Raw genomic sequence first — 12,258 nt, 5'->3', positions numbered from 1 at the left:
TCGGCTATCTTGAATTTGGGCGCCTAATGGCTAGAGCAGAGGTGGACGTGTATTCCGAGTCTTTGTGGATGCCATCCTATAAATGTCCGCATCACTCTTTATTGAGCCCACTTCTTTCCACACCTGTACAGAAAGGTTAAAACGCGCGGCAATTGATTCGTCGAGAATACCCTGTGCATGGGAGAGAGATTCATGTCAAAATTAATGTTTCAAAACGCCTATTGCAAGTCAGACATACTCTTTGTGTGCTAATATATCGCGTCCTTTTGATCGCTTTAAATTGCGAAATTGGTAATTTGCTGTTTATAACCTTCAACACTAGTCTTGTGCACCCTTAGACTGCGTATGTGAAAGCGAAGCCTTGGTACACCTGGAATATATAGCCCCCTTATATTACCGTTCTTGAAATTGCTAACTCTGAATGTTTTAAACAACATAAACATCCAATATATTTCAAGTCGAAAATATTGAAGCTATCTTCACTCACTGTGTTTTATTTTCACACATAGCATTTGGTGAGCCGAGTTTTTTTAAGCTGATGTACATCAACACGAGGCGGAATTGTCTTATTTTGGTTCGGAAGCGTGGACGTAGGAGAAGGGGTGAGTATTTTACTGTGAACTACTGAGTCGAGTGCTTCTCTCGCAAATGTTTACCGTTTCCGAAACTAACTAAACTGGCATGAAAGACGTTTTTGGCTGGAGCCAAACACCTACTTACCACGTCTGACGTTTGTAACTTAATAACGAAATACATTGCGGAGTACCACACTTGTATTGCATAGCATACTGCCTGTGCAATGGAACACGACAGCGGTGGTTGAATCAAAACACGTTGAGACAACATTTTTTTATTTATTTTCTACTTGCCGCCGTGTACCAAACTATACTGGATAAAGCAACATATATCGGATTGATCGAGATGCGCTCAGCGTCAACATATCGACCAGTGAAATGAGCATCGAAATGCACGAAATGTTACCGCGCTCCAGCAGTTCCAAGTGCCTGCCAAATTACTCCCTCCATTCTGCTAACTTCCCCTTGCATGCACCTCCAATGGAAAGGGAAGCATAGTAACGTTTTACGTTACCATAGTTCCAGGGAGATGGCACAATCATGCTAAAATACAGAAAACGTGTTCGTCGCTTTTTCGCCAGAACAGTATATGTTTTGTAATATTGTTACATATATGCCTGTGGTACTCTATACTTGCATCAGTTTACTACTCTTTGGTGTAATATATCCGGTCTATGAGACAACTGTAGGTAAATAATACCTAAATGTCAATCTTAACAATAAAGCTTCCATTCGTTCTACAGCACATTGACGAAAGGGCTGCTAAAATTGCGTGGTGAATTTAATTGATCCGGCCAAATCGCGTTATGTTACACTTCACGTTTTGCTCGAGCGCAGTCTTTCAAGACGATTCTTTAGCAAACATTTGTAAAATCGCTGGCTAGGGATGTTATTAGTTACACGTTGCAATATTTCCGGCCCGCCTAATACAATTCGAAATCCATTTGCAGCGATAATTTGGTTTGAATAAATTCCTGTTAAAGTGAGCGGTAAGTCCTAAAACTCACCCAAAAATCTCGCTCCGTTTCCCAGAAAAGCGGATGTATGATTAAAGAGTTTTACAATATGTGCAGTAGACGACGCGTGCCCATAACAACGTGTCGCCGTGGTGGCCAACTTATCGCATAATGATGTACAAACGGACCCCCGAAAGCTGTCCTAGAGCCTGGTAGTTATGGATGAACGGATTTCCACCTGCCTGCAGTAGAAGCGTGAGGCTGAAAACGTGGCCTGGAGGTCCTCAGTCTGTAACAATGGTGACCTAATTGCTATTTGCACTACAATTACCGTTCCGAAACACTGTGCAACCGTCGGGGATGGGACCGCGTATGAAGTGCAGGAACACTCACTCGCATGTCTTCTGAGGTGCAATGCTGGCTCTCGCGTCGCAGTTCTCTACGTAGGGCAGGCACACGTTCAATTAACTAACTCAGGCCTAGCGTGGTGAGATACAGCACTACCCTCCTCCCCGCATACTCCCTAGACAATTACCATCAAACCCTACGGCACCGCATCGAGACCCGAACGCTCCCACCCGTTATATTAGGTCCCGCAACTACCAAACCCTCACTAATCTCTCCTGCATTCTTTGAAAACACTTCAACGCTACCTCGCTCACATCTTTTTTCAATGCCCCGTGGACCCTCTTCAGCGTTGTCGGGAGCCCCTCACCTCCTGGCCGACCCAGCTACGCTCTGAGGGCCCGTCCGGCTGAAGACCACCATGGACTGGGCAACCGACATCATGCACCATAGGAACATAAACGCTTAAGTTTAGCAGGGTCATGGAGAGGCCCAGGGGCTGAGTGCCCCATATCCGTTGTTTAAATAAATGCTTTACAACGACTACTACTACCCTACATATCAGCGTCAGCGCTCGGCGTTTTTTTACAGTGATGTAAATTCCCTAAATCGGTGTTGCCGTCTTCACTATACTCTAATGGAGGAGTGCGCACTCGCTGTCTTTACAAGCACCAGGAAGGCGCCAAACCTCTACAACTATAGATCCGTAGAGACCAATTGCGCCTTTTGTAGCATATACGTCTGTCTGTAATGGCCGCCATATTTCTGGTTTTGGTTTAAAAATTGGCTATTTCTGCGAGTTGTCAATCTACTCTGTTTTAGTCTTCTCCCTCAACTTATTAGTAGAAAACTCGTTTTTAACAGCGAAACCTTTCTTTGCAGTTAATGTGTAGGAGCAAAACGCGTAACAGTGTGTTTAAAATTATTGCTCTCGGATATAACACGGCGACATGCAAGGCATAGCAACAGAGTGTTTTGTTTAAACACATGGAGTGATCGCCTGCTCAAATCGCTCCCTGTTTACAATGTCAAAATTGAGCGGCCCTCAGCAGAAGTTCTGCACCTCAAGCCACATGTAACGTACGACGTCAGAGATTCCACATTAGGTGATGTACACATTGCACGCACAATTCCTTTTCTGTTTATGGCTCCTTTCCCAAGAGGTTCACCTAAGAAAACTCGACCACCAGGCCGGGGGAAATCTCAAACCCATTGATAGCCGATGGTACCCGACGTCACCTGTAATCCAACCTTGTACCTGGCGAATGCGAGGCGGACGCTCTATACCCAAAACAAAATGCGCGAAGGCAACGGGACAAGAAGGCATGAATACACACAAGAATACACGCTCTATACCCAAGGCTATCGTTTCGGTTCCAAAAAGGGCCGGCTAGGGGCTTTTCCCTTATAAGGCGTCATTGTCGTTGTCCGATGGGGCAAAGCATCACTGACACATTGGCGCCACTTTTTTTTAGTTTTATTACGTCTTTCCCAAGTTTTTCACCTCAGATGAGCCTAGCACGAGGCCGGGAGAAATCCTGTACCCATTGAAAACAAGTGGGTTTTTCCCGAATGCGAGGCGGATGCTCTACCACAAGACCATAGCTTCGATGTTTATGCCACGGCTGCTCTTTCGTTTTTGATCATGCTTTATTTGCTTTATTTAGGATCGACCTCGCCAAATTATTTGATCGCGTTATTCACTCCTTCGTCTTTTCTCCGTTAGAGCTAGAGTATTTTGCGACTATTGTAATAGTATGGTCAAGCATGATGCAGTACTTGTTGCGCTTCATTTGATTGTAAACAGGCATTTCTCAAGCCATGTACCCAACATCTCTTCTGCAAGGAAGGGCTGCCCGATGCCTCTGCTGCTTTTTGTCTTTTATGCGGATTTTCTTTGAATTTTTTATGCTATTTTAATTTTCAAAGCCTCCCTTGTCTTCGGAATGGTGTCAAAGTCCTTGCTTACGGTAATCGCGTACTTCTAGAATAACACGCTGCCATTTACAGCGCTATAGCCACGATAGAACACTTTTGCATCTGTCCTGATACTCAAATCAATTTTTCCAACGTTGTGGCCTTTGGTCGCGTTCATGCGGCTTAACACTTTTTTTATCGGGGCCACAATGGGCATGTGTGCCACATTGCTCTCAGGGCGCTGCACTGTATGCATTTAAGTCAAGCATATTATACTGGGGAGAGCCGATCCCAGTCGTTCAGCATCATGCTCATACTCTTGTACCCCTTCGACTTTATAGACTTGGTCGGGCCCAGTCCAGTAACATGCTTCTGTCGACGGAAATATATCATACCCTTCAGGCCTTTATTGCGCAAGACATTACAATCGTAATTTTTGCTGCGTATTTGCGACATTCCTTTTGTCATCAAATCTTGAGCTGATCCACGTGAGAACCTATTCCAATTTTCCGGGACATTTGCTCGTTTCTTCATCTTTTGCGATTGTTTACTGGGAAAGTATTTAACGCCTCGTCAGTGGCGGCGCAGGAAGTGCGCAGAAACTGTGCGTACGCAGTGTCCGCTCCATCTGTCAATATATAAAAAAATCTTATGTACATGGGTGGGTATCGATGCTGGGCCCGCGGTGTTCCACTCCGGAACGCTTCCACCACGCCACAACGACACCTCTTATATTTATTGCATAGAAAAACTTCCGAGGAATTCAAGCTAAAACAGCTCACTCCTCAAATAACCGCGCTTTATAATATAAGCCCGCTAGGACCCAGTAATTCCCCATCGTTAACATTGTCCAAATTCGCGGAAGCAGACATAATCGTCAATATGGGGTAGCAAAATGGGCGGCTCTTACAGGGCCGCACACATTCCCCGCATTAAGTCCACTGCTGCTAGATTCGAGACCACCATAATCATGCTGGTACAGCATGGCCGTCCATCATTCGACTTTTACATTACTGAAATAAAATTTCTTTTGTATAGATGCTGCCGCGCCCCAAGAAACAATCAGTGCAATCTAGCGCTTTGTCCGGTTTCTATCCCACGTCTCTACCTTTTCGTTGTAAAGACTTCGCCGAAATGAGTAAATTCTATACATACATACACAAATCATAAGGCACTTCACATGTCTTCCTAACGGGTAAAAAAAGAATGCTTCATCGTGTGACTTCGGTGTCCTTAAGTGTCCACTGCAATGCATTCCAGAAAACACAGCATCAGGGCGTTTACTAAAGCAGTTGTCTGTGGTCTCTGGCATGTCCTACAGACAGTAATTAATTCACCGGTCACAGCATAACGGTTTCGGGTGAAACCATGCCTTAACAAGGAATTTTGATGCGTGGAGCATAAAAAAGAAACTTTTTGCAGCAGCCTATACGCACATGCGCTTAACATGCGTTAAATCGCTTTTGTGAAGAAACTTCAGGCAAGGTAACCAATAAAAATGTACGGGAACGAAGCCTCAGGAAGAATTCCTCGCTCATCCGTCACCTGGATATAGCTATACAGCTAACCTAAAGAAAAGCGTGCAGTGAGAATATTGAGAACGTCCGCATATCCTAAAGAAATCACCGCAGAGCTCCTTCATGCACCTGTCCAGTTGGTGCGAATAGGTAAGCTAAGTGTTACCTAACGCGCCTATTACGAACTATACTGAAAATGGATGGTTTGCTATGCAGAAAAACAAAAAGCGCGAATCTACGAACAAGTGAAAAAGACCTAATCTGAATAACGCTCTGGGAAGAAACGAGTTATCGGGATGGATGGGTTCCCACTTAGAGAAACATAGGAGAGTTACGAATATTCTTTGTATTGGCTCCACCTTCTTTCCAGCAAAATTTAGAACTTGCAGGGTGCAGGCAATATTTGCAAACAATTATATTTTCCACATCAGCGCGCGAGTTAACACCGAAAGTTCTTGACCCACCCACACCTGAGTGTGTCGCCTAATGCTATGATTTCTGAATTCCATTATACCTGACTTTTGCGAACATAATGCAGAGGATACCAAGGTATTGTAAGGGGCCATGTCACGACGACTCGGTGTTTGAGCCTGAATAAAGGCGCGTCTAGTGAATGCAAGGGTTTCTTAGAAACTTATAATCGAAGTCTGTACGGAATCGCGCACGAGTAATTACAATATATAACTTACAGACATCGAAATTAAGTGAGTAGGGTACGTTTCCTGTCAATGTCCTCCGTAGTGCACGTGCCGTTGTAGGCCCATCATATGGCAAACAGCGAATCGAGCTCACTTCCGACATCACTATGTAAGACGCCCACAAGATGGTGATCTTGCCTTCGCTTTTTTCCAGGTCACCTTAAACAATATCCTTGTAATTTCAAGTTATTATGTAGTACCTTCTTAAAATTTGATTGGCTATCTCTATTTAATAGAAATAATGTAGGACGTGTATGATTTAGTGCAATTTCTGACGACCAGTTTCCGAACAAGTACTTAAATTCTCTTATGGGCAAAAGTCCTATGCGGGAAATAGATGCAATTCTCTTTCCGCTGCGACAGTAGTTTTCGTTATACTTTGATCGTAAGGGCTGTGGTATGCTAAAACACAAAATGCCGATTTCCTTTTGCACAAAACGCTTTTCTGAACTTGCACTCCAAAGCCCCACCTATCAACTTAAGGCTCCATAAAAAAAAGTTTTGTATGTTCTGCTAACTGCCGTCCGCGTAATGTGGTTGAAACAATTGAAAACTGTTTCATTAACTCCGAAGAGGAAATTCTGCAAATAACTATAAAGAAAGGCTTATTTTAAATTGGTGTAGTGTGTGATACGTAGAGGTTACCTAATCTGTCTAAAAGCCCTATGAAATGTTGTTTCTTTATGGAATCCAAAGCATTTGAAGACGCCCATGTAGGAATGCAACGTTGAACCTCTTGTGGCATACAGAATTATTTTTGGCGAATGGTCTTGCAACTAAGATATATTTATGAGCAGGAGGACTTTCAATTAGGCTAATTTGCGCTGATGACTCGGCGTTTTATTTGCCCGCCCTTGTATTTGCTTTTCTGGGAAGTTGCTGCTCATTAACGGATGAGTACATTGTAATCAGCTCTGTGTATAGCCCTTTCTGTACGCAACCATGGACAATAAATGCCGTGCTTTATAAAAGAGCAGATGCTGCAAGCATTTACACTCGCTTCCTCTACGAAATTGCAAACAAGCCGTCTTCAGTTCTTTTTCTGTTTTGTTTTTTTGAAGGCCACCCTTAAGATTATGCAGTGCACAAAATAGTAGGCTGCTTTTGCCGTGTGATGAAGTAATAGAGGACTAAGATCTCTCGTGCTCAGAGATTTTGTGTTGTCTTTTTGGAAAACTTGTCTTTGCTTTGTGTTTTTGGAAGCCCAGAATGTAGCATAATTTGGAAGCACCTTTGTTAGCGCACGTTTCATTTAACTGTCAAAAAAAGAAGTAGCATTTCTGCGTGTATCGACGTAATCCTGTACTTGCCTTCTTTGTTCCCGTCAGCACCGGCAGCGTTTGTGGATTGCATATAGCCCTTGTAGTTTCATGAAATAAACATTCGCAAATAGCGCTTGTTTTAGCGCTTTCGAAAAATGTCAAGTATATTTACCACTTAGCCAAGAGCCACCGAATTGGGTGGTTTCGGTCGTTATGGCTAGGTTTACTTAGGAGTCAACACTCGCTTTTTTCTGGGACGATCACAGCTGGCGCCCTATGTAAGGTTGTACCAAGGAGGTTATAAAAAAAAAACTACTTGAATGGAAGTCAATGGGCTGGGGTCAAGTCTGTGGCCGCCATCTTGAGGAGGGCAAGAAGTGGCCTGCCAAGCGCTTTGGAGCTCTGTTCGCCAGCGTTCCTATAGTGTGGTTCAAGTGCTTACAAATTTTTTAGGTTCTGATGCAACGCTGTGGGCTATTTGTTGAGCCATACTAGGTTGAGCCATGGGAGGTTTCCGAACGTCTGAAGCTAGCGCTCTTCCACTTTTCTGGATCTTATATCGCTGTGAGCTATTTGTGATCTCGACATCTTTCGGGATGGCGGGCGCACGACCCCTGCGCCCACCCGCCACCATCGAACAGGCTACGGCGTACTAAACGGGTCACTTCCACGTCGCGGACGTGGAGCTTCCAGACTCGGCAGATGACTCCACAGTGACTGAGATGGATTCCGACAGCAGCTACACACCTGTACAGTCACGCCGCCTGAAAAGGAAGCTGCGCCGAACATCAGTAATGAGTGAGACACCAAAGAAGAATGCTGAAAAGCAAGGGATCTTTTCCGTGGCCTTCATACCAACAACGGCAACGGCGAATCTGAATGTGATAAACAGACAGCACCTGACCCAGTTTTTCGACCAGCTGGTTCCCGGTGAAGTTGACGAAGTCAGAATTAATCCATGGAAGAACGTCCTGACCGTGGATGTCAAATCCCAGGCTACAGTGGACAAGCTAAAAGGAAGTGGTGCGCTAGGCAACATGCCGGTCCGTTCCTTTCTTGCACATGGGAAAAAGACTACTGCAGGTGTAATCACCGACGTTGACCCCGAGATAAGTGAAAGCGATCTCTGCACGCTGATCAAATCTACGGCGCGCATTGTGGATGTTCATCAATTCGGCCGCTCAATGTGCGTTAAATTAGTCTTTGAAACTGAATCCCTCCCATCCCACGTTAAAGTGGGCTATGTGAGACACCCAGTTCGGATGTATGTTCCAAGGCCTGTTCAGTGCCACAAATGCCACAAGATCGGACATGTGAGCGCCGTTTGTCGAAACAAGGTATCCTGCCGTAGATGCGGCGGTACGATCCTCATGACACATGCCAGACGGAGACTGTCAAGTGTGCGAACTGCTCGGGTGCCCATGAAGCGACGGCTAAGGACTGTCCTAAAATTCGGAATGAAAAACGTATACTAAAAAAGATGGTGAGAGACAACTCGACTCATCAAGAAGCGGCCGCGTCTATTCGTCGTCGCAAGCACCGTTCCCGACGCCGACACAAGGAATCGGAAGGCAAGCCTAGCTTGGATAAGTCAATTTCAGAGTTAACGTCAGCTCAGGTGCCACAACAGATTGAGTCTAATCCCGTTAAGAGTACTCTTGCTGTAATGTCGCAGACAGTGTCACAGGCTAAGGATCAGAGGCTGTATTACCTACCGCCTCTGATGTTGAGTGGCCAGCTGTACCATCAAAGGCCAACGCCAGGCCTCATCCCAGTTTGGTTGCCACACGTACTGAAAATTCCGACAACCCCGACAGCCAGCAGGTAAAAGAAATGCTGAAACAGCTGGTTCGTTCAATGCGGGTGCTGCTCTCCAGCTTCAACACGCAAACAGCAAAGTTTGCTATTCAGTTTTTGGACGCATTTGAGCCGCTCTTGGCGGCATTGCAATAATTCACAATGGCGCAACAAACTAACCCCACCTCTGTGACGATGCACTTGCGCCGCAGTGTAGTGATGCAATGGAATGTCCGAGGCCTGCGTGGTCGGATGAGTGACTTACGACAGCGGGTACAGAAGTACCGCTTTCCTGTGATTGTGATCTGTGAGCCCAACATGCCTGCTGCTTTCCGCCTTTCTGGATATGTTCTGCTATGGTCTAGAGAAGCAAACGAATCAAGCAAAGTGCTGGTATGCGTACGCCAAGACATTGCGCACGTCCGCCATGCTCTGCAGCCCCACAACACGAACCACTAGATTTGTTTGACGTTAACCCTGAAAGGACGAGTATGTTCTGTAATTGGCGCTTATATTCCACCGAGGGATGGCTTGGACAAATCATATCTATTTTCAACAATCCAGTGTTGTGCAGCTCCTCGTATTATTGTGGGGGACTTTAATGCTCACCACCCTCAGTGGGGTACTGCCATAATGAGCAATAGAGGAAGGGACCTGGCAGATTTTATGCATGCGCAAGATCTCTTCAATATAAACGACGGCTCACCGACGTCTCTACGCGGAACAACCTACAGCAGCTGCTGGGATGTGGCGTTTGTTTCCAGAAGCCTCCATCCCTCCGTTTCTTGGTGTAGTGATGTGGAAACACATGGGAGTGATCACATACCAAATGCATATGCATCAGGTGGTTTGCACCTGCCACTTCACCTCGTGTGCAATACACAGACTGGCCCGCCTTTAGGGCAGCGGTAGAGACTTACAGCGTGGACCTCCAGTCACCATCTCAAATAGAGGGACTCATTACTTCCTCTCTCAGTGAGAACACTGGCTATGTTAGTGTGTCGGTGTCAGTGTCCAGCATCGACGTGGAATTCGAGCGGCTTCGCGCGATCCGTCGGCGGGCTGAAAGGAAGTACAGAAGAACGAAATCCGCGCAAGATCTCGCACTTTCTCGCTGAAATAAACGACAAATTTTGCGCCACCTGGAAAGGTTAGGACGACAACGTTGGAGACAGTTCTGCTCATCACTGGATCCCCGTAAGCCCCTGTCGCGTATCTGGCATGTTGCGAGAAGCTTGCGCACACCTCCGCGAGAAAGGCACCCTTTTCGTGCCCTGGCCCTTTACCAACGCCGCAATGAAGTTGACGTAGCTGAAAATTTTTGTAAAATGGTTGTGGGCACAAACCTTGCACAGTTACCAATTTCAGAGGTTTTTGCACCACCTTCGCCGAATGATCAATACGACGTGCCCTTTACAATAGCTGAATTAGACGCCGCTCTTGCTTCTTGTCGGCATTCATCTGCACCTGGTCCTGACGGGATTACTTATTCAACCTTATCAAACCTAGGCAAGGATGGTAGAACTGCACTACTTAATTATTTCAGGGATATATGGGCTTCTAGTACTGTTCCTGAACACTGGAAAATTAGCCGCCTGTTTGCTCTTTTGAAGCCTGGAAAGCCTCCTCTCGAACTTACCTCATACCGGCCAGTTGCCCTAGCAAGCTGTGTTGGAAAAGTTATGGAGCGCATGGTGCTGGCAAGACTTGAGTGGTATCTAGAGAGTAATGATCTTTATCCGAATATGATGACTGGATTTCGCCGCGGACGCTCTTCCATTGACAGCGTCAGCGACCTTGTGGCGACAGTAGAACACGAAAAGCGTCACCGTCGACTAGTAGCTGCTGCATTTTTAGATATAAAGGGAGCTTACGAGAACGTCCTCCATGAAGCTATTCTTGATGGACTTGACGACGTGGGAGTTGGTGGCCGGCTGTACTTGTGAATTGTAAGCTATCTCAGCGGCCGCTCTGTTTACATGACTACGCCTGAAGGAGATACTAACCGTTTTCAGGTCGGTCGGGGAGTTCCACAGGGAGGAGTTCTCAGCCCAACTTTATTTAACGTTGCGCTAACTGGCCTGGTGAGTGAACTGCCCACTAACTTCCACATAAGTGCACATGCTGACGACTCTGCATCTGGGCCTCTGGTTCGACGCGCCCACAACTACGTGCGAGACTGCAACGAGCTGTGTCATCAACATCGATGTACTTACGGCGTCAAGGTTTATTTTTAGCGGCAGAAAAGTGTGCAGTGATCGCGTTTACGGGAAAATGTGTCAGCCGCTACCCGATTACACTTCATGGAGTCGTAATACCATACGTCTCCAGGCACAGATTCTTGGGAGTAATTATTGACCACCAACTATCTTGGTCGAAACATATTACTATGGTGAAGAAGAGGCTATTTAATTTTTGCCATGTACTTCGTTACATAGCTGGCATCAAATGGGGTCCAACTGAGCGCTCCTTAATACGGCTTTACGAGGCTCTTTTTGTTGGCTACATCCGGTACAGTCTCCCAGTACTCTCTAGTATGAGCATTTCCAGCTTGCAGACTTTAGAGAGCGTGCAAGCGCAGGCACTGAAAATATGCCTTGGACTGCCCAGATGCACCTTTAACAAAGGCACATTGAAGAGGCACACGCTCGCCCAATGTACATATACTTGTCACACGAACCACTTCGTGTATATTTACGAGCACTTACAAGACACCGTTTTCACCCACTCAGCAAGATTCTGGATGAGAGGCCGGACTGCAGTTTTACAAGTGCACTCCGCTGCCATCAGTCGCAAGTACCGACAGGATATGCCCTCCCATATCGTCCCACCTAACCACCATGGACGATGGATAAACCCTTGGTGCACCTTCATGTTCCCGGAATACTAAAGAAATCAATGGTACCAATTAGTGGACTCAAACAACTTACTCTGGCACACATCTGGTCAGAATATCCCAATTATATTCACGTATACACCGATGGATCTGTGTCAGCACAGGCATCCGCTGCAGCTGTGGTCATACCAGCTCAGAAAACGACTCTGCATTTCCTTTTGGGACATACCTCCACATCAACCGCTGCCGAACTTGTAGCCATTCGGGAATCTATTCGCTATATATGTGGGCAACCACCTCAAAAATGGTGTATATTCATGGACTCGAAGACTGCATTACAAATTTTGGAAAACTT

The sequence above is a fragment of the Amblyomma maculatum genome, chromosome 3, assembly GCF_055883805.1.
Source record: "Amblyomma maculatum isolate TAMU_Amacu chromosome 3, ASM5588380v1, whole genome shotgun sequence".
NCBI classification, from domain to species: domain Eukaryota; kingdom Metazoa; phylum Arthropoda; class Arachnida; order Ixodida; family Ixodidae; genus Amblyomma; species Amblyomma maculatum.
This window is presented reverse-complemented; position numbering follows the sequence as displayed.